The sequence below is a fragment of the Argiope bruennichi genome, chromosome 7, assembly GCF_947563725.1.
Source record: "Argiope bruennichi chromosome 7, qqArgBrue1.1, whole genome shotgun sequence".
NCBI lineage: Eukaryota > Metazoa > Arthropoda > Arachnida > Araneae > Araneidae > Argiope > Argiope bruennichi.
Genome location: NC_079157.1, coordinates 49,655,827 through 49,674,540, shown reverse-complemented (window position 1 = coordinate 49,674,540; position 18,714 = coordinate 49,655,827). Strand labels below are relative to the sequence as shown.

Below are 18,714 nucleotides of genomic sequence, written 5' to 3'. Positions count from 1 at the left end.
AAGATGCAATTGAAATTTGCCAATTCGACAAACATAGACAACACATCCGCATGTTTTTTTTTTTTTTATAGAATAAAATATAAAATCGATCAAAGCAAAAAATATTTCCTATTTTACTAATACCCAAAGAAACTAAACGCGAATGTTATAGTATGCAATAACACGAGATATGAGAGAGCAAAATATTACTTCCAATTTTCATAAATTTCTACTTCAAATTCTGGGTATCACATCCGGATCAAATATGGCTTCAGGCCCGACTAGAAAGCTACACTCCTGAGGATAAAATCCGTCAAGGCTAAATGTTTTCCAATTGGTGTGAGACGGAAACTTAGAAAGAGAAAAATCCATTGAGTTTTCGTCCTGGACATCTAACAACGGTTCAAAGTTATAAGGTCATTCCCGAACCACATGTAAAATAAAAAAGATGGAAAGATAATTCGGAGAAATGGGAAAACAGGAAACTATAATGCATTACTTACTATAGCAAAAAGTAAATAAGATGAACTAAATCAATAAATGACAAGGGACTGGACCCCGGAAGTTTCACACATGAATGAATGTCTTACCACTAAGCTACACCCCAGCAGCGTAACAATCCTTTTTAGTTAAAAAAAAAAGAAGAAGAAGAAAACAGCAATTCATAAGGCAAACCTAAATTCCCTAACAGGAGATAAATCGATGGAATAGAGGGTATTTGAACCTCGAACCTCTCATATGCGATGCGAACGCACTACCACACAGCTAAATCCCTGTTATGCCTATAACTTAAATAGGAAAAACACGAGGAAATAAAAATCATAATGCAAAGCTAAAATTCAGTAACGCGAATAAAATAAATTGAGGAGCGGTTATTTGAACCCCGGACTTTGCACATACGAAGCGAAGGCTCCACCACTAAGCTCCATCCCTGTCAGGTTGACAACTTAAACAGGAAAAACAGAGGAATAACAAATCATAAGACGAAACGAAAATTCTGTAAATTCCCGGGGATTTGAACCCCGGGCCTTTCACATGCGAAGCGAACGCTCTACCACTGAGCTACACCCCCGGCAACGTGGCACGATAAACAGGAAAAACCGGAATAAACAACAAATCATAATAAGTTATAACTCAGTAACATGAATAAAATAAACGGAGGAGCGGGGATTTAAACCCCGGGCCTTTCACATGCGAAGCGAAACCCTCTGCCACTGGGCTACACCCCCGTCCTTTCGGTAGTATAAACAGGAAAGCATGAGGAAACACTCAAGTCATAATGCAAAGCTAAAATTCAGTAACAGAAAAAAAAAACCAATGAAGGAGCGGGGATTTGAACCCCTCGCCTTTCACATGCAAAGCGAATTCTCTACCACTGAGCTACACCCCTGTCCTTTTGGTAGTATAAACAGGAAAGCATGAGGAAACACTCAAGTCATAATGCAAAGCTAAAATTCAGTAACAGAAAAAAAAACCAATGAAGGAGCGGGGATTCGAACTCCGGGCCTTTCACATGCGAAGCGAACGCTCTATCACTGACCTACACCCCCGTCAACGTGGCACGATAAACAGGAAAAACAGGAATAAACAACAAATCATAATAAATTAAAACTCAGCAACATGAATAAAATCAATGGAGGAGCGGGGATTTGAACCCCGAGCCTTTCCCATGCGAAGCGAACGCTCTGCCACTGAGCTACACCCCCGTCCTTTTGGTAGTATAAACAGGAAAAACATGAGGAAACACTCAAGTCATAATGCAAAGCTAAAATTCAGTAACAGAAAAAAAAAACCAATGAAGGAGCGAGGATTTGAACCCCGGGCCTTTCACATGCGAAGCGAACGCTCTATCACTGACCTACACAACCGTAAACGTGGCACGATAAACAGGAAAAACAGGAATAAACAACAAATCATAATAAGTTAAAATTCAGTAACATGAATAAAATCAATGGAGGAGCGGAGATTTGAACCCCGGGCCTTTCACATGCGAAGCGAACGCTCTACCACTGAGCTACACCCACAGCAACGTGGTACGATAAACCGGAAAAACCGGAATAAACAACAAATCATAATAAGTTAAGTTCAGTAACATGAATAAAATCAATGCAGGATCGGGGTATTTTACCCCGGGCCTTTCACATGCGGAGAGAACGCTCTACCACTGAGCTACACCCACAGCAACGTGGTACGATAAGCCGGAAAAACAGGAATAAACAACAAATCATAACAAGTTAAAACTCAGTAACATGAATAAAATCAATGGAGGAGCGGGGATTTGAACCCCGGGCCTTTCACATGCGAAGCGAACGCTCTGCCACTGAGCTACACCCTCGTCCTTTTGGTAGTATAAACAGGAAAAACATGAGGAAACACACAAGTCATAATGCAAAGCTAAAATTCAGTAATAGAAAAAAAAAACCAATGAAGGAGCGGGGATTTGAACCCCGGGCCATTCACATGCTAATCGAACGCTCTAACACTGAGCTACACCCCCGTCGACGCACAGAGATAAACAGGAAAAACAGGAATAAACAACAAATCATAATTTAAATTCAGTAACATGAATAAAATCAATGCAGGATCGGGGAATTTTACGCCGTTCCTTTCACATGCGGAGCGAACGCTCTACCACTGAGCTACACGCCCGGCAACGTGGTATGATAAACAGGAAAAACAGGAATAAACATGAAATAATAATAAGTTAAAATTCAGTAACATGAATAAAATAAATGGAGGAGCGGGGATTTGAACCCCGGGCCTTTCACATGCGAAGCGAACGCTCTACCACTGAGCTAAACCCCCGTCAACGTACTACGATAAACAGAAAAAACAGGAATAAACAACAAATCATAAGTTAAATTCAGTAACATGAATAAAATCAATGCAGGATCGGGGAATTTTACCCCGGGCCTTTCACATGCGGAGAGAACGCTCTACCACTGAGCTACACCCCCGGCAACGTGGTACGATAAACAGGAAAAACAGTAATAAACAATAAATCATAATAAGTTAAATTTAGTAACATGAATAAAATCAATGCAGGATCGGGGATTTGTACCCCTGTCCTTTCACATGCGAAGTGAACGCTCTACCACAGTGCTACACCCCCCTCAAGGTGGTGCGACAAACAGGAAAAACAGGAATAAACAACAAATCATAATAACTTAAAGTTCAGTAACATAAATAAAATCAATGGAGGAGCGGACATTTGAACCCCGGGCCTTTCACATGCGAAGCGAACGCTCTGCCACTGAGCTACACCCCTGTCCGTTTGGTAGTATAAACAGGAAAAACATGAGGAAACACTCAAGTCATAATGCAAAGCTAAAATTCAGTAACAGAAAAAAAAACCAATGAAGGAGCGGGGATTTGAACCCCGCCCTTTCACATGCAAACCTAACGCTCTACCACTGAGCTACAAGCCCGGCACCATGGCACGATAAACAGGAAAAATAGGAATAAACATGAAATCAAAATAAGTTAAAATTCAGTAACATGAATAATATAAATGGAGGAGCGGAGATTTGAACACCGTGCCTTTCACATGCGAAGCGAACGCTCTAAAACTGAGCTACACACCCAGCAACGTGGTACGATAAACCGGAAAAACAGGAATAAACAACAAATCATAATAAATTATAACTCAGTAACATGAATAAAATCAATGGAGGAGCGGGGATTTGAACCCCGGGCCTTTCACATGCGAAACGAACGCTCTACCACTGAGCTACACCCCCGGCAGCGTGGTACGATAAACAGGAAAAACAGAAATAAACAACAAATCATAATAAGTTAAAATTCAGTAACATGAATAAAATAAATGGAGGAGCGGAGATTTGAACACCGGGCCTTTCACATGCGAAGCGAACGCTCTACCACTGAGCTACACCCCCATCAACGTGGTATGATAAACCGGAAAAACAGGAATAAACAACAAATCATAATAAGTTAAAATTCAGTAACATGAATAAAATCAATGGAGGAGCGGGGATTTGAACACGAGGCGTTTCACATGCGAAGCGAACGCTCTACCACTGAGCTACACCCCCCTCAACGTGGTGCGATAAAAAAGAAAAACAGGAATAAACAACAAATCATAGAAAGTTAAAATTCAGTAACATGAATAAAATCTGTGCATAATCTGGGATTTGTACCCCTGTCCTTTCACATGCGAAGCAAACGCTCTACGACAGAGCTAAACCCCCCTTAAGGTGGTGCGATAAACAGGAAAAACAAGAATAAACAACAAACCATAATAAGTTAAAATTCAGTAACATGAATAAAATCAATGGAGGAGCGGGGATTTGAATACCGGGCCTTTCACATGCGAAGCGAACGCTCTACCACTGAGCTACACCCCCGTCAACGTGGTCCGATAAACATGAAAAAAAGGAATAAACAACAAATCATAATAAAATAAAATTATGTAACATAAATATATTTAATGGAGGAGCGTGGATTTGAGCCCCTGGCCTTTCACATGCGAAGCGAACTCTCTACCACTGAGCTACACCCCCGTCCTTTTGGTAGTATAAACAGGAAAGCATGAGGAAACACTCAAGTCATAATGCAAAGCTAAAATTCAGTAACAAAAAAAAAAAACCAATGAAGGAGCGGGGACTTGAACCCCGGGCCTTTCACATGCGAAGCAAACGCTCTACCACTCAGCTACACCCCCGTCAACGTAGTACGATAAACAGGAAAAACTGGAATAAACAACAAATCATAATAAATTAAAATTCACTATCATGAATAAAATCAATGGAGGAGCGAGGATTTGAAATCCGGGCCTTTCACGTGCAAAGCGAACGCTCTACCACAGAGCTGCACCCTGTCAACGTGATACAATAAACAGGAAAAACAGTAATAAACAATAAATAATAATAAGTTAAATTCAGTAACATGAATAAAATCAATGCAGGATCGGGGAATTTTACCCCGGGCCTTTCACATGCGGAGCGAACGCTCTACCACTGAGCTACACCCCCGGCAACGTGGTACGATAAACAGAAAAAACAGGAATAAACAACAAGTCATAATAAGTTAAAACTTAGTAACATGAATAAAATTAATGGAGGAGCGGGGATTTGAACCCCGGTCCTTTCACATGCTTAGCGAACGCTCTAACACTGAGCTACACCCCCTTCAACGTACTACGATAAACAGGAAAAACTGGAATAAACAACAAATCATAATAAGTAAAATTCAGTAACATGAATAAAATCAATGCAGGATCGGGGATTTGTTCCCCGGGCCATTCACATGCGGAGCGAACGCTCTACCACGGAGCTACACGCCCGGCACCGTGGTACGATAAACAGGAAAAACAGGAATAAACATGAAATAATAATAAGTTAAAATTCAGTAACATGAATAAAATAAATGGAGGAGCGGGGATTTGAACCCCGGGCCTTTCACATGCGAAGCGAACGCTCTACCACTGAGCTAAACCCCCGTCAACGTACTACGTTAAACAGAAAAAACAGGAATAAACAACAAATCATAAGTTAAATTCAGTAACATGAATAAAATCAATGCAGGATCGGGGAATTTTACCCCGGGCCTTTCACATGCGGAGAGAACGCTCTACCACTGAGCTACACCCCCGGCAACGTGGTACGATAAACAGGAAAAACAGTAATAAACAATAAATCATAATAAGTTAAATTTAGTAACATGAATAAAATCAATGCAGGATCGGGGATTTGTACCCCTGTCCTTTCACATGCGAAGTGAACGCTCTACCACAGTGCTACACCCCCCTCAAGGTGGTGCGACAAACAGGAAAAACAGGAATAAACAACAAATCATAATAACTTAAAGTTCAGTAACATGAATAAAATCAATGGAGGAGCGGGCATTTGAACCCCGGGCCTTTCACATGCGAAGCGAACGCTCTGCCACTGAGCTACACCCCTGTCCGTTTGGTAGTATAAACAGGAAAAACATGAGGAAACACTCAAGTCATAATGCAAAGCTAAAATTCAGTAACAGAAAAAAAAACCAATGAAGGAGCGGGGATTTGAACCCCGCCCTTTCACATGCAAACCTAACGCTCTACCACTGAGCTACAAGCCCGGCACCATGGCACGATAAACAGGAAAAATAGGAATAAACATGAAATCAAAATAAGTTAAAATTCAGTAACATGAATAATATAAATGGAGGAGCGGAGATTTGAACACCGTGCCTTTCACATGCGAAGCGAACGCTCTAAAACTGAGCTACACACCCAGCAACGTGGTACGATAAACCGGAAAAACAGGATTAAACAACAAATCATAATAAATTATAACTCAGTAACATGAATAAAATCAATGGAGGAGCGGGGATTTGAACCCCGGGCCTTTCACATGCGAAACGAACGCTCTACCACTGAGCTACACCCCCGGCAGCGTGGTACGATAAACAGGAAAAACAGAAATAAACAACAAATCATAATAAGTTAAAATTCAGTAACATGAATAAAATAAATGGAGGAGCGGAGATTTAAACACCGGGCCTTTCACATGCGAAGCGAACGCTCTACCACTGAGCTACACCCCCATCAACGTGGTATGATAAACCGGAAAAACAGGAATAAACAACAAATCATAATAAGTTAAAATTCAGTAACATGAATAAAATCAATGGAGGAGCGGGAATTTGAACACGAGGCGTTTCACATGCGAAGCGAACGCTCTACCACTGAGCTACACCCCCCTCAACGTGGTGCGATAAAAAAGAAAAACAGGAATAAACAACAAATCATAGAAAGTTAAAATTCAGTAACATGAATAAAATCTGTGCATAATTTGGGATTTGTACCCCTGTCCTTTCACATGCGAAGCAAACGCTCTACGACAGAGCTAAACCCCCCTTAAGGTGGTGCGATAAACAGGAAAAACAGGAATAAACAACAAACCATAATAAGTTAAAATTCAGTAACATGAATAAAATCAATGGAGGAGCGGGGATTTGAATACCGGGCCTTTCACATGCGAAGCGAACGCTCTACCACTGAGCTACACCCCCGTCAACGTGGTCCGATAAACATGAAAAAAAGGAATAAACAACAAATCATAATAAAATAAAATTATGTAACATAAATATATTTAATGGAGGAGCGTGGATTTGAGCCCCGGGCCTTTCACATGCGAAGCGAACTCTCTACCACTGAGCTACACCCCCGTCCTTTTGGTAGTATAAATAGGAAAGCATGAGGAAACACTCAAGTCATAATGCAAAGCTAAAATTCAGTAACAAAAAAAAAAAACCAATGAAGGAGCGGGGACTTGAACCCCGGGCCTTTCACATGCGAAGCAAACGCTCTACCACTCAGCTACACCCCCGTCAACGTAGTACGATAAACAGGAAAAACTGGAATAAACAACAAATCATAATAAATTAAAATTCACTATCATGAATAAAATCAATGGAGGAGCGAGGATTTGAAATCCGGGCCTTTCACGTGCAAAGCGAACGCTCTACCACAGAGCTGCACCCTGTCAACGTGATACAATAAACAGGAAAAACAGTAATAAACAATAAATAATAATAAGTTAAATTCAGTAACATGAATAAAATCAATGCAGGATCGGGGAATTTTACCCCGGGCCTTTCACATGCGGAGCGAACGCTCTACCACTGAGCTACACCCCCGGCAACGTGGTACGATAAACAGAAAAAACAGGAATAAACAACAAGTCATAATAAGTTAAAACTTAGTAACATGAATAAAATCAATGGAGGAGCGGGGATTTGAACCCCGGTCCTTTCACATGCTTAGCGAACGCTCTAACACTGAGCTACACCCCCTTCAACGTACTACGATAAACAGGAAAAACTGGAATAAACAACAAATCATAATAAGTAAAATTCAGTAACATGAATAAAATCAATGCAGGATCGGGGATTTGTTCCCCGGGCCATTCACATGCGGAGCGAACGCTCTACCACTGAGCTACACGCCCGGCAACGTGGTACGATAAACAGGAAAAACAGGAATAAACATGAAATAATAATAAGTTAAAATTCAGTAACATGAATAAAATAAATGGAGGAGCGGGGATTTGAACCCCGGGCCTTTCACATGCGAAGCGAACGCTCTACCACTGAGCTAAACCCCCGTCAACGTACTACGATAAACAGAAAAAACAGGAATAAACAACAAATCATAAGTTAAATTCAGTAACATGAATAAAATCAATGCAGGATCGGGGAATTTTACCCCGGGCCTTTCACATGCGGAGAGAACGCTCTACCACTGAGCTACACCCCCGGCAACGTGGTACGATAAACAGGAAAAACAGTAATAAACAATAAATCATAATAAGTTAAATTTAGTAACATGAATAAAATCAATGCAGGATCGGGGATTTGTACCCCTGTCCTTTCACATGCGAAGTGAACGCTCTACCACAGTGCTACACCCCCCTCAAGGTGGTGCGACAAACAGGAAAAACAGGAATAAACAACAAATCATAATAACTTAAAGTTCAGTAACATGAATAAAATCAATGGAGGAGCGGGCATTTGAACCCCGGGCCTTTCACATGCGAAGCGAACGCTCTGCCACTGAGCTACACCCCTGTCCGTTTGGTAGTATAAACAGGAAAAACATGAGGAAACACTCAAGTCATAATGCAAAGCTAAAATTCAGTAACAGAAAAAAAAAAACCAATGAAGGAGCGGGGATTTGAACCCCGCCCTTTCACATGCAAACCTAACGCTCTACCACTGAGCTACACGCCCGGCACCGTGGCACGATAAACAGGAAAAATAGGAATAAACATGAAATCAAAATAAGTTAAAATTCAGTAACATGAATAATATAAATGGAGGAGCGGAGATTTGAACACCGTGCCTTTCACATGCGAAGCGAACGCTCTAAAACTGAGCTACACACCCAGCAACGTGGTACGATAAACCGGAAAAACAGGAATAAACAACAAATCATAATAAATTATAACTCAGTAACATGAATAAAATCAATGGAGGAGCGGGGATTTGAACCCCGGGCCTTTCACGTGCGAAACGAACGCTCTACCACTGAGCTACACCCCCAGCAGCGTGGTACGATAAACAGGAAAAACAGAAATAAACAACAAATCATAATAAGTTAAAATTCAGTAACATGAATAAAATAAATGGAGGAGCGAGATTTGAACACCGGGCCTTTCACATGCGAAGCGAACGCTCTACCACTGAGCTACACCCCCATCAACGTGGTATGATAAACCGGAAAAACAGGAATAAACAACAAATCATAATAAGTTAAAATTCAGTAACATGAATAAAATCAATGGAGGAGCGGGGATTTGAACAGGAGGCGTTTCACATGCGAAGCGAACGCTCTACCACTGAGCTACACCCCCCTCAACGTGGTGCGATAAAAAAGAAAAACAGGAATAAACAACAAATCATAGAAAGTTAAAATTCAGTAACATGAATAAAATCTGTGCATAATCTGGGATTTGTACCCCTGTCCTTTCACATGCGAAGCAAACGCTCTACGACAGAGCTAAACCCCCCTTAAGGTGGTGCGATAAACAGGAAAAACAGGAATAAACAACAAACCATAATAAGTTAAAATTCAGTAACATGAATAAAATCAATGGAGGAGCGGGGATTTGAATACCGGGCCTTTCACATGCGAAGCGAACGCTCTACCACTGAGCTACACCCCCGTCCTTTTGGTAGTATAAACAGGAAAGCATTAGGAAACACTCAAGTCATAATGCAAAGCTAAAATTCAGTAACAAAAAAAAAACCAATGAAGGAGCGGGGACTTGAACCCCGGGCCTTTCACATGCGAAGCAAACGCTCTACCACTCAGCTACACCCCCGTCAACGTAGTACGATAAACAGGAAAAACTGGAATAAACAACAAATCATAATAAATTAAAATTCACTATCATGAATAAAATCAATGGAGGAGCGAGGATTTGAAATCCGGGCCTTTCACGTGCAAAGCGAACGCTCTACCACAGAGCTGCACCCTGTCAACGTGATACAATAAACAGGAAAAACAGTAATAAACAATAAATAATAATAAGTTAAATTCAGTAACATGAATAAAATCAATGCAGGATCGGGGAATTTTACCCCGGGCCTTTCACATGCGGAGCGAACGCTCTACCACTGAGCTACACCCCCGGCAACGTGGTACGATAAACAGAAAAAACAGGAATAAACAACAAGTCATAATAAGTTAAAACTTAGTAACATGAATAAAATTAATGGAGGAGCGGGGATTTGAACCCCGGTCCTTTCACATGCTTAGCGAACGCTCTAACACTGAGCTACACCCCCTTCAACGTACTACGATAAACAGGAAAAACTGGAATAAACAACAAATCATAATAAGTTAAATTCAGTAATATGAATAAAATCAATGAAGATCGCGGAATTTTACCCCGGGCCTTTCACATGCGGAGAGAACGCTCTACCACTGAGCTGCACCCCCGGAAACGTGGTACGATAAACAGGAAAAACAGGAATAAACAACAAATCATAATAAGTTAAAATTCAGTAACATGAATAAAATAAATGGAGGAGCGGGGATTTGAACCCCGGGCCTTTCACATGCGAAGCAAACGCTCTACTACTGAACTACACCCCCGTCAACGTAGTACGATAAACAGGAAAAAAAGGAATAAACAACAAATCATAATAAGTAAAATTCAGTAACATGAATAAAATCAATGCAGGATCGGGGATTTGTTCCCCGGGCCATTCACACGCGAAGCGAAAGCTCTACCACTGAGCTACACCCCTGTCCTTTTGGTAGTATAAACAGGAAAGCATGAGGAAACACTCAAGTCATAATGCAAAGCTAAAATTCAGTAACAGAAAAAAAAAACCAATGAAGGAGCAGGGATTCGAACTCCGGGCCTTTCACTTGCAAAGCGAATTCTCTACCACTGAGCTACACCCCCCTCAACGTGGTGCGATAAAAAAGAAAAACAGGAATAAACAACAAATCACAATAAGTTAAAATTCAGTAACATGTATAAAATCAATGCATAATCTGGGATATGTACCCCTGTCCTTTGACATGCGAAGCGAACGCTCTACCACTGACCTACACCCCCGTCAACGTGGTACGATAAACATGAAAAACAGGAATAAACAAATCATAATAAATTAAAATTCACTAACATGAATAAAATCAATGGAGGAGGGAGGATTTGAAATCCGGGCCTTTCACGTGCAAAGCGAACGCTCTACCACTGAGCTACACCCTGTCAACGTGATCCAATAAACAGGAAAAACAGTAATAAGCAATAAATCATAATAAGTTAAATTCAGTAACATGAATAAAATCAATGCACGATCGGGGAATTTTACCCCGGGCCTTTCACATGCGAAGCGAACGCTCTACCACTGAGCTACACCCCCGGCAACGTGGTACGATAAACAGGAAAAACAGGAATAAACAACAAATCATAATAAGTTATAACTCAGTAACATGAATAAAATCAATGGAGGAGCGAAGATTTGAACCCCGGGATTTTCACATGCGAAGCGAACGCTCTGCCACTGAGCTACACCCCCGGCAACGGGGTACGATAAACAGGAAAAACAGGAATAAACAACAAATCATAATAAGTTATAACTCAGTAACATGAATAAAATCAAAGGAGGAGCGGGAATTTGAACCCCGGGCCTTTCACATGCGAAGCGAACGCTCTACCACTGAGCTACACCCCCGTCAACGTAGTACGATAAACAGGAAAAAAGGAATAAACAACAAATCATAATAAGTTATAACTCAGTAACATGAATAAAATCAATGGAGGAGCGGGGATTTGAATCCCGGGCCTTTCAGATGCGAAGCGAACGCTCTACCACTGAGCTACACCCCCGGCAACATGGTACGATAAACAGGAAAAACAGGAATAAACAACAAATCATAATAAGTTATAACTCAGTAACATGAATAAAATCAATGGAGGAGCGGGGATTTGAACCCCGGGCCTTTCACATGCGAAGCGAACGCTCTACCACTGAGCTACACCCTCGGCAACGAGGTACGATAAACAGGAAAAACAGGAATAAACAACAAATCATAATAAGTTATAACTCAGTAACATGAATAAAATCAATGGAGGAGCGAAGATTTGAACCCCGGGATTTTCACATGCGAAGCGAACGCTCTGCCACTGAGCTACACCCCCTTCAACGGGGTACGATAAACAGGAAAAACAGGAATAAACAACAAATCAAAATAAGTTATAACTCAGTAACATGAATAAAATCAAAGGAGGAGCGGGAATTTGAACCCCGGGCCTTTCACATGCGAAGCGAACGCTCTACCACTGAGCTACACCCCCGTCAACGTAGTACGATAAACAGGAAAAAAGGAATAAACAACAAATCATAATAAGTTATAACTCAGTAACATGAATAAAATCAATGGAGGAGCGGGGATTTGAATCCTGGGCCTTTCAGATGCGAAGCGAACACTCTACCACTGAGCTACACCCCCGGCAACGTGGTACGATAAACATTAAAAACAGGAATAAACAACAAATCATAATAAGTTAAAATTCAGTAACATGAATAAAATAAATGGAGGAGCGGGGATTTGAACCCCGTGCCTTTCACATGCGAAGCGAACGCTCTACCACTGAGCTACTCCCCCGGCAACGTAGTACGATAAACAGGAAAAACAGGAATAAACAACAAATCATAATAAGTTAAAATTCAGTAACATGAATAAAATCAATGCAGGAGCGGGGATTTGAACCCCGGGCCTTTCACATGCGAAGCGAACGCTCTACCACTGAGCTACACCCCCGGCAACGTGGTACGATAAACAGGAAAAACAGGAATAAACAACAAATCATAATAAGTTTTTACTCATTAACATGAATAAAATCAATGGAGGAGCGGGGATTTGAACCCCGTGCCTTTCACATGCGAAGCGAACGCTCTACCACTGAGCTACACCCCCGGCAACGTGGTACGATAAACAGGAAAAACAGGAATAAACAACAAATCATAATAAGTTAAAATTCAGGAACATGAATAAAATCAATGGAGGAGCGGGGATTTGAGCCCCGGGTCTTTCACATGCGAAGCGAACTCTCTACCACTGAGCTACACCCCCGTCATTTTGGTAGTATAAACAGGAAAAACAGGAGGAAACACACAAGTCATAATGCAAAAGTAAAATTCCTTAACAGAAAAAAAACCAATGAATGAGCGGGGATTTGAACACCTCGCCTTTCACATGCAAAGCGAACTCTCTACCACTAAGCTACACCACGACCCCCGTTAGACAAGGCCGGAAAACTTACGTCACAGAAAGTAATGACGTCGCTCCGAGAGGTTATACGAGTGGGTGCGAATTGGGGGACCGAGGGAGGAATTTCACCCTCTTCAAGTTTACTGATTAGAAACGAACTCATTTCCTCCCACGCCATGTTTTAGCCAGTGGCCCTCCTGTGTTTGAGTAGACAGGAAACGTTATTTCTTATTTGCAAGAAAAATCATTTGGATTACTAAAAATAAGGAATAGAAATGCCTTTGATCTGTTGTGTTCCAAACTGTAATGGAAATTACAGGAATGGCCCAAGAGTAAGTGTTTTTGCCTTTCCTAAAAATGAAGAGCTTAAAAAGAAATGGTTAAGTGCCATACATCGTGAAGGATTTTATCCGACGCAGAATAGTAGGGTAAGCTTATTTAATTATTTCAAACCAATGCTTAATGTTTCTAAATGAAAAATCATTTATTCTCACATTAGAAATTTGACAGCTCAGTAATATCCATTATTCGTGATTTTAATCAAGTGCATTATGAAAAGAATTATTTTATAAAATGCTGTAATACAGGTAATAATGTCTGTAATTATTGTCAATAATAATTATAATATTTGCCGTAATTATGTTTACATCTTTATTTACTATTATATCTATAATAACGTTTATATAGTTTAATTTTATTATATAACATAACGATAAAAGCATGAGAGTAAACAATAATAATTATATATTGTTTTATGTTGTATATTTGTTACTGTATTTAAATTAAACATTAAAGGAAGTCAATATTTACGAATAATTTCTTTTACTGTAGGTCTGTGAATTACATTTAAAAAAAATGATATTGAAAGAGAAACTAGTCTATTTGATTCGAAGTCAGGAAAATTATTAAGTGCCCCTCTTAAATATCCGAGACTAGTGATTGGAGCAATTCCATATATTTATCATGTAATAACCATTCATTTCGTGGAAACCATGAAAATAATAGAAACTCCTAATAATGGAAATTTTTGTATGTTTAATCGAATAATTCAGTAAATACAAACTGTGCTAATAAATCATATAAACAGAATTAAAAATTCGAAAATTAGAATTAGGCATAATTTAGCACTGCGATCAAATGAACAAAATATTCCTGCATTATGAAATGAAATCCTTAGCAAAATTAAAGTCTATTCAAAATCATCCAAGTACAGCAGTAACCAAATGGAATATAATCTTGCTTTTCCCCATTAAGAACAAACGCACTTCAGTCATTATTAGGTATGAAAATATTGAAGAGAAAAGATTAAATATAAATGCGTCGTTTATAGGGGTTATTAAAGTAATCATTGTGACTGGAGAAGGACTAGCAAAACCTCTGTTGAAAAGATTAAGTGAGCTGGATTTAAATATTATGAATTGTAGAGGATAGGCGTAAAGCAAAGATCTCAACACGAAACGGAAGTACAAAGTTTTGCAATTTAGAATAGTTGCTCTAAATCCACATGCAATTTATATGTCTTGCACATCATACTTTTTAAATTTATTAATTTGTGATACCATTTCCAGCAGTATATATTGTAATTTTTTTTTTTTTTGGATATTACAACTTCTATATGCTTTTTTATACCCTTTGGGAAGCCAGAATGGATTCAGTTAAAGCAATGTATACACAGTTTGAAAAAATTTGTAATGTCCTAGAAGAATTTATTGAGGTAAATAGAGATAGTACAGTGGTATGCGAAGTAAAAATATTGGAATCAATAAAAGAAATGCCATTTATTTTATACTTAATAGTATAATTTTCAATATTGCCCAAAATTAACACTACCAATGAACTATTTCAACTAAAAACAGTTGTTTTTTATTTGGCTTTTAAATTGATCAGTAAAATTAAAACTGAAGTTCAAAATTTAAGTACAAAATTCAACACATTTTTAGACGAATCAAAAGTGGTAGAAGGCAATTTGAATAATTCAGAAAATTTTCTTAAAACACGAATTTGAAAAAGAAAAAGATCATATTCCGAAATAAAAGAAGATGAAGTTAAAGAATTTGGGTATTAAAAATATCACAGCAATTGATACTGTTATTGTACAGAGAGAAGGTAGATTTAAAAATGTGTCAATTTAATCACTAATATAAAAAATTTCAAATTAAATTCAGCAAATTAAAAGTAAGGAAGAAGTGTAGTTGGTCAAGGCGTGAAGAAGCTTACAAGCATTTGCTATTCAAATCATCGAAAAAAAAATGGTGATTTTTCTGAAGTAATTAAAAGCAAAAACAAATTCATTTAACAAATATACACGCAATAGCATTATATATAATGTTTGTATTTTTTTTTTTTTTACTTTAAAAAAATGCGGCTCCAAATGGTTTCTTGCACCCAGTCTCTTTTATATTTAAGGCCGGCTCTGATTATAATTCAGAACTTCTGTACCTTATGTGAATAAGAAATTTTGAAATTTTCTAATCAAAAATATTTCGCAACAGATATAATTTTTAATGATGTAGTGAATGAAGAAGTACATGATTATGGCAAAGGCATTTCAGGACATAAACCGGAAAATGTTTATAGATTGGCAATCTGGTCTGCAGTCAATGCATTATTGAATAATTACATGATAGTTTGAAAAGCTCTTCTAAAACCGGAAAGGAAAGAAAATTTGATAAATTTAGTAAAGATATTTCTAACAAAGCAATGATAAAATATATAGTTAAATAAGAAAGCTCTTCTAATGTTTCAAAGATTTATTGAATATTTTTTTAAATAGAATACTGTTTCGTGAAATATTGTTTTTATTGCTTTCTTGGAGTTGCCGCCACGGCAAATATTCATAAAACCATTATTGTATGGAATTGTTTTGAAATTAATCAACAAAAGCATTGCAAATGTATTTTTTATATTATAATTTAAAAATTTATGTACCATATATGAAGAAGAAATTTTGAAATTTTCTAATCAAAAATATTTTGCAACAGATATAATTTTTAATGATGTAGTGAATGAAGATAATAGTTTTAAATCTAAGGGAGATACACCTACTGGGAAACCTGCCCTGCACTTAATGCAAAAAAGGTAATGCATACCAAGCACCGTACCTCCAGGGTGATGTGGAAAGCGGCTGCATTTTAATTATTAATGAATTCTACAATATATGTGTGTTTAATTGCATGATATGGAAGTATATGAAATGATATTAACAAGTGAAAAGTAATTTCTCTTCACTCTCTAGCGCGCAGAGACTTGACGTTAAGGGAATGGAGTGTGCCGTCTCGTTGTGACGTCACGGAAACCCGCAGAGGCCTTGTCTATCGGGGGTTGTGGCTACACCCCCGTCATTTTGGTAGTATAAACAGGAAAGCATGAGGAAACACTCAAGTCATAATGCAAAGCTAAAATTCAGTAACAGAAAAAAAAAAAAAAACAATGAAGGAGCGGGGACTTGAACCCAGGCCTTTCACAAGCGAAGCAAACGCTCTACCACTCAGCTACACCCCCGTCAACGTAGTACGATAAACAGGAAAAACTGGAATAAACAACAAATCATAATAAGTTAAAATTCAGTAACATGAATAAAATCAATGCATAATCTGGGATTTGTACCCCTGTCCTTTGACATGCGAAGCGAACGCTCTGCCACAGAGCTACAACCCCCTCAAGGTGGTGCGATAAACATGAAAAACCGGAATAAACAACAAATCATAATAAATTAAAATTCACTATCATGAATAAAATCAATGGAGGAGCGAAGATTTGAAATCCGGGCCTTTCAAGTGCAAAGCGAACGCTCTACCACAGAGCTGCACCCTGTCAACGTGATACAATAAACAGGAAAACAGTAATAAACAATAAATAATAATAAGTTAAATTCAGTAATATGAATAAAATCAATGCAGGATCGGGGAATTTTACCCCGGGCCTATCACATGCGGAGAGAACGCTCTACCACTGAGCTACACCCCCGCCAACGTGGTACGATAAACAGGAAAAACCGGAATAAACAACAAATCATAATAAGTTAAAATTCAGTAACATGAATAAAATCAATGGAGGAGCGAGGATTTGAAATCCGGGCCTTTCAAGTGCAAAGCGAACGCTCTACCACAGAGCTGCACCCTGTCAACGTGATACAATAAACAGGAAAACAGTAATAAACAATAAATAATAATAAGTTAAATTCAGCAACATGAATAAAATCAATGCAGGATCGGGGAATTTTACCCCGGGCCTTTCACATGCGGAGAGAACGCTCTACCACTGAGCTACACCCCCCTCAAGGTGGTGCGATAAACATGAAAAACCGGAATAAACAACAAATCATAATAAATTAAAATTCACTATCATGAATAAAATCAATGGAGGAGCGAGGATTTGAAATCCGGGCCTTTCAAGTGCAAAGCGAACGCTCTACCACAGAGCTGCACCCTGTCAACGTGATACAATAAACAGGAAAACAGTAATAAACAATAAATAATAATAAGTTAAATTCAGCAACATGAATAAAATCAATGCAGGATCGGGGAATTTTACCCCGGGCCTTTCACATGCGGAGAGAACGCTCTACCACTGAGCTACACCCCCCTCAAGGTGGTGCGATAAACATGAAAAACCGGAATAAACAACAAATCATAATAAATTAAAATTCACTATCATGAATAAAATCAATGGAGGAGCGAGGATTTGAAATCCGGGCCTTTCAAGTGCAAAGCGAACGCTCTACCACAGAGCTGCACCCTGTCAACGTGATACAATAAACAGGAAAACAGTAATAAACAATAAATAATAATAAGTTAAATTCAGTAATATGAATAAAATCAATGCAGGATCGGGGAAATTTACCCCGGGCCTATCACATGCGGAGAGAACGCTCTACCACTGAGCTACACCCCCGCCAACGTGGTACGATAAACAGGAAAAACCGGAATAAACAACAAATCATAATAAGTTAAAATTCAGTAACATGAATAAAATCAATGGAGGAGCGAGGATTTGAAATCCGGGCCTTTCAAGTGCAAAGCGAACGCTCTACCACAGAGCTGCACCCTGTCAACGTGATACAATAAACAGGAAAACAGTAATAAACAATAAATAATAATAAGTTAAATTCAGCAACATGAATAAAATCAATGCAGGATCGGGGAATTTTACCCCGGGCCTTTCACATGCGGAGAGAACGCTCTACCACTGAGCTACACCCCCCTCAAGGTGGTGCGATAAACATGAAAAACCGGAATAAACAACAAATCATAATAAATTAAAATTCACTATCATGAATAAAATCAATGGAGGAGCGAGGATTTGAAATCCGGGCCTTTCAAGTGCAAAGCGAACGCTCTACCACAGAGCTGCACCCTGTCAACGTGATACAATAAACAGGAAAACAGTAATAAACAATAAATAATAATAAGTTAAATTCAGTAATATGAATAAAATCAATGCAGGATCGGGGAATTTTACCCCGGGCCTATCACATGCGGAGAGAACGCTCTACCACT

General features: G+C 38.9%; 34 non-coding genes across 34 annotated transcripts; all 34 read right to left on the bottom strand.

The window, feature by feature from the left end:
• Positions 1-977: 977 nt before the first annotated feature.
• Trnaa-cgc (transfer RNA alanine (anticodon CGC)) lies at positions 978-1,051 on the bottom strand. The gene has a single exon. It is a non-coding gene; the product is annotated as a tRNA-Ala (tRNA).
• A 562-nt stretch (positions 1,052-1,613) lies between these two features.
• On the bottom strand, positions 1,614-1,685 carry Trnaa-cgc (transfer RNA alanine (anticodon CGC)). The gene has a single exon. It is a non-coding gene; the product is annotated as a tRNA-Ala (tRNA).
• A 246-nt stretch (positions 1,686-1,931) lies between these two features.
• On the bottom strand, positions 1,932-2,003 carry Trnaa-cgc (transfer RNA alanine (anticodon CGC)). Its single transcript has one exon. It is a non-coding gene; the product is annotated as a tRNA-Ala (tRNA).
• A 239-nt stretch (positions 2,004-2,242) lies between these two features.
• Trnaa-cgc (transfer RNA alanine (anticodon CGC)) lies at positions 2,243-2,314 on the bottom strand. The gene has a single exon. It is a non-coding gene; the product is annotated as a tRNA-Ala (tRNA).
• Positions 2,315-2,404: 90 nt separating this feature from the next.
• Positions 2,405-2,476, bottom strand: Trnaa-agc (transfer RNA alanine (anticodon AGC)). Its single transcript has one exon. It is a non-coding gene; the product is annotated as a tRNA-Ala (tRNA).
• A 236-nt stretch (positions 2,477-2,712) lies between these two features.
• On the bottom strand, positions 2,713-2,784 carry Trnaa-cgc (transfer RNA alanine (anticodon CGC)). The gene has a single exon. It is a non-coding gene; the product is annotated as a tRNA-Ala (tRNA).
• Positions 2,785-3,647: 863 nt separating this feature from the next.
• On the bottom strand, positions 3,648-3,719 carry Trnaa-cgc (transfer RNA alanine (anticodon CGC)). Its single transcript has one exon. It is a non-coding gene; the product is annotated as a tRNA-Ala (tRNA).
• An 84-nt stretch (positions 3,720-3,803) lies between these two features.
• On the bottom strand, positions 3,804-3,875 carry Trnaa-cgc (transfer RNA alanine (anticodon CGC)). Its single transcript has one exon. It is a non-coding gene; the product is annotated as a tRNA-Ala (tRNA).
• Positions 3,876-4,271: 396 nt separating this feature from the next.
• Trnaa-cgc (transfer RNA alanine (anticodon CGC)) lies at positions 4,272-4,343 on the bottom strand. Its single transcript has one exon. It is a non-coding gene; the product is annotated as a tRNA-Ala (tRNA).
• Positions 4,344-4,588: 245 nt separating this feature from the next.
• On the bottom strand, positions 4,589-4,660 carry Trnaa-cgc (transfer RNA alanine (anticodon CGC)). The gene has a single exon. It is a non-coding gene; the product is annotated as a tRNA-Ala (tRNA).
• A 394-nt stretch (positions 4,661-5,054) lies between these two features.
• On the bottom strand, positions 5,055-5,126 carry Trnaa-agc (transfer RNA alanine (anticodon AGC)). The gene has a single exon. It is a non-coding gene; the product is annotated as a tRNA-Ala (tRNA).
• Positions 5,127-5,365: 239 nt separating this feature from the next.
• Positions 5,366-5,437, bottom strand: Trnaa-cgc (transfer RNA alanine (anticodon CGC)). Its single transcript has one exon. It is a non-coding gene; the product is annotated as a tRNA-Ala (tRNA).
• Positions 5,438-5,828: 391 nt separating this feature from the next.
• Positions 5,829-5,900, bottom strand: Trnaa-cgc (transfer RNA alanine (anticodon CGC)). Its single transcript has one exon. It is a non-coding gene; the product is annotated as a tRNA-Ala (tRNA).
• A 400-nt stretch (positions 5,901-6,300) lies between these two features.
• Positions 6,301-6,372, bottom strand: Trnaa-cgc (transfer RNA alanine (anticodon CGC)). The gene has a single exon. It is a non-coding gene; the product is annotated as a tRNA-Ala (tRNA).
• Positions 6,373-6,456: 84 nt separating this feature from the next.
• On the bottom strand, positions 6,457-6,528 carry Trnaa-cgc (transfer RNA alanine (anticodon CGC)). The gene has a single exon. It is a non-coding gene; the product is annotated as a tRNA-Ala (tRNA).
• Positions 6,529-6,924: 396 nt separating this feature from the next.
• Positions 6,925-6,996, bottom strand: Trnaa-cgc (transfer RNA alanine (anticodon CGC)). The gene has a single exon. It is a non-coding gene; the product is annotated as a tRNA-Ala (tRNA).
• A 245-nt stretch (positions 6,997-7,241) lies between these two features.
• On the bottom strand, positions 7,242-7,313 carry Trnaa-cgc (transfer RNA alanine (anticodon CGC)). Its single transcript has one exon. It is a non-coding gene; the product is annotated as a tRNA-Ala (tRNA).
• A 394-nt stretch (positions 7,314-7,707) lies between these two features.
• Trnaa-agc (transfer RNA alanine (anticodon AGC)) lies at positions 7,708-7,779 on the bottom strand. The gene has a single exon. It is a non-coding gene; the product is annotated as a tRNA-Ala (tRNA).
• Positions 7,780-8,018: 239 nt separating this feature from the next.
• Positions 8,019-8,090, bottom strand: Trnaa-cgc (transfer RNA alanine (anticodon CGC)). The gene has a single exon. It is a non-coding gene; the product is annotated as a tRNA-Ala (tRNA).
• Positions 8,091-8,481: 391 nt separating this feature from the next.
• Positions 8,482-8,553, bottom strand: Trnaa-cgc (transfer RNA alanine (anticodon CGC)). Its single transcript has one exon. It is a non-coding gene; the product is annotated as a tRNA-Ala (tRNA).
• Positions 8,554-8,955: 402 nt separating this feature from the next.
• On the bottom strand, positions 8,956-9,027 carry Trnaa-cgc (transfer RNA alanine (anticodon CGC)). The gene has a single exon. It is a non-coding gene; the product is annotated as a tRNA-Ala (tRNA).
• A 551-nt stretch (positions 9,028-9,578) lies between these two features.
• Trnaa-cgc (transfer RNA alanine (anticodon CGC)) lies at positions 9,579-9,650 on the bottom strand. The gene has a single exon. It is a non-coding gene; the product is annotated as a tRNA-Ala (tRNA).
• Positions 9,651-9,737: 87 nt separating this feature from the next.
• Trnaa-cgc (transfer RNA alanine (anticodon CGC)) lies at positions 9,738-9,809 on the bottom strand. Its single transcript has one exon. It is a non-coding gene; the product is annotated as a tRNA-Ala (tRNA).
• Positions 9,810-10,203: 394 nt separating this feature from the next.
• Positions 10,204-10,275, bottom strand: Trnaa-agc (transfer RNA alanine (anticodon AGC)). The gene has a single exon. It is a non-coding gene; the product is annotated as a tRNA-Ala (tRNA).
• Positions 10,276-10,513: 238 nt separating this feature from the next.
• Trnaa-cgc (transfer RNA alanine (anticodon CGC)) lies at positions 10,514-10,585 on the bottom strand. The gene has a single exon. It is a non-coding gene; the product is annotated as a tRNA-Ala (tRNA).
• Positions 10,586-10,829: 244 nt separating this feature from the next.
• Positions 10,830-10,901, bottom strand: Trnaa-ugc (transfer RNA alanine (anticodon UGC)). Its single transcript has one exon. It is a non-coding gene; the product is annotated as a tRNA-Ala (tRNA).
• A 703-nt stretch (positions 10,902-11,604) lies between these two features.
• On the bottom strand, positions 11,605-11,676 carry Trnaa-cgc (transfer RNA alanine (anticodon CGC)). The gene has a single exon. It is a non-coding gene; the product is annotated as a tRNA-Ala (tRNA).
• An 83-nt stretch (positions 11,677-11,759) lies between these two features.
• Trnaa-cgc (transfer RNA alanine (anticodon CGC)) lies at positions 11,760-11,831 on the bottom strand. Its single transcript has one exon. It is a non-coding gene; the product is annotated as a tRNA-Ala (tRNA).
• Positions 11,832-11,915: 84 nt separating this feature from the next.
• Trnaa-cgc (transfer RNA alanine (anticodon CGC)) lies at positions 11,916-11,987 on the bottom strand. The gene has a single exon. It is a non-coding gene; the product is annotated as a tRNA-Ala (tRNA).
• Positions 11,988-12,227: 240 nt separating this feature from the next.
• On the bottom strand, positions 12,228-12,299 carry Trnaa-cgc (transfer RNA alanine (anticodon CGC)). Its single transcript has one exon. It is a non-coding gene; the product is annotated as a tRNA-Ala (tRNA).
• A 239-nt stretch (positions 12,300-12,538) lies between these two features.
• Positions 12,539-12,610, bottom strand: Trnaa-cgc (transfer RNA alanine (anticodon CGC)). The gene has a single exon. It is a non-coding gene; the product is annotated as a tRNA-Ala (tRNA).
• An 84-nt stretch (positions 12,611-12,694) lies between these two features.
• Trnaa-cgc (transfer RNA alanine (anticodon CGC)) lies at positions 12,695-12,766 on the bottom strand. The gene has a single exon. It is a non-coding gene; the product is annotated as a tRNA-Ala (tRNA).
• Positions 12,767-12,850: 84 nt separating this feature from the next.
• On the bottom strand, positions 12,851-12,922 carry Trnaa-cgc (transfer RNA alanine (anticodon CGC)). Its single transcript has one exon. It is a non-coding gene; the product is annotated as a tRNA-Ala (tRNA).
• Positions 12,923-13,006: 84 nt separating this feature from the next.
• On the bottom strand, positions 13,007-13,078 carry Trnaa-cgc (transfer RNA alanine (anticodon CGC)). The gene has a single exon. It is a non-coding gene; the product is annotated as a tRNA-Ala (tRNA).
• Between the last annotated feature and the right edge of the window lie 5,636 nt (positions 13,079-18,714).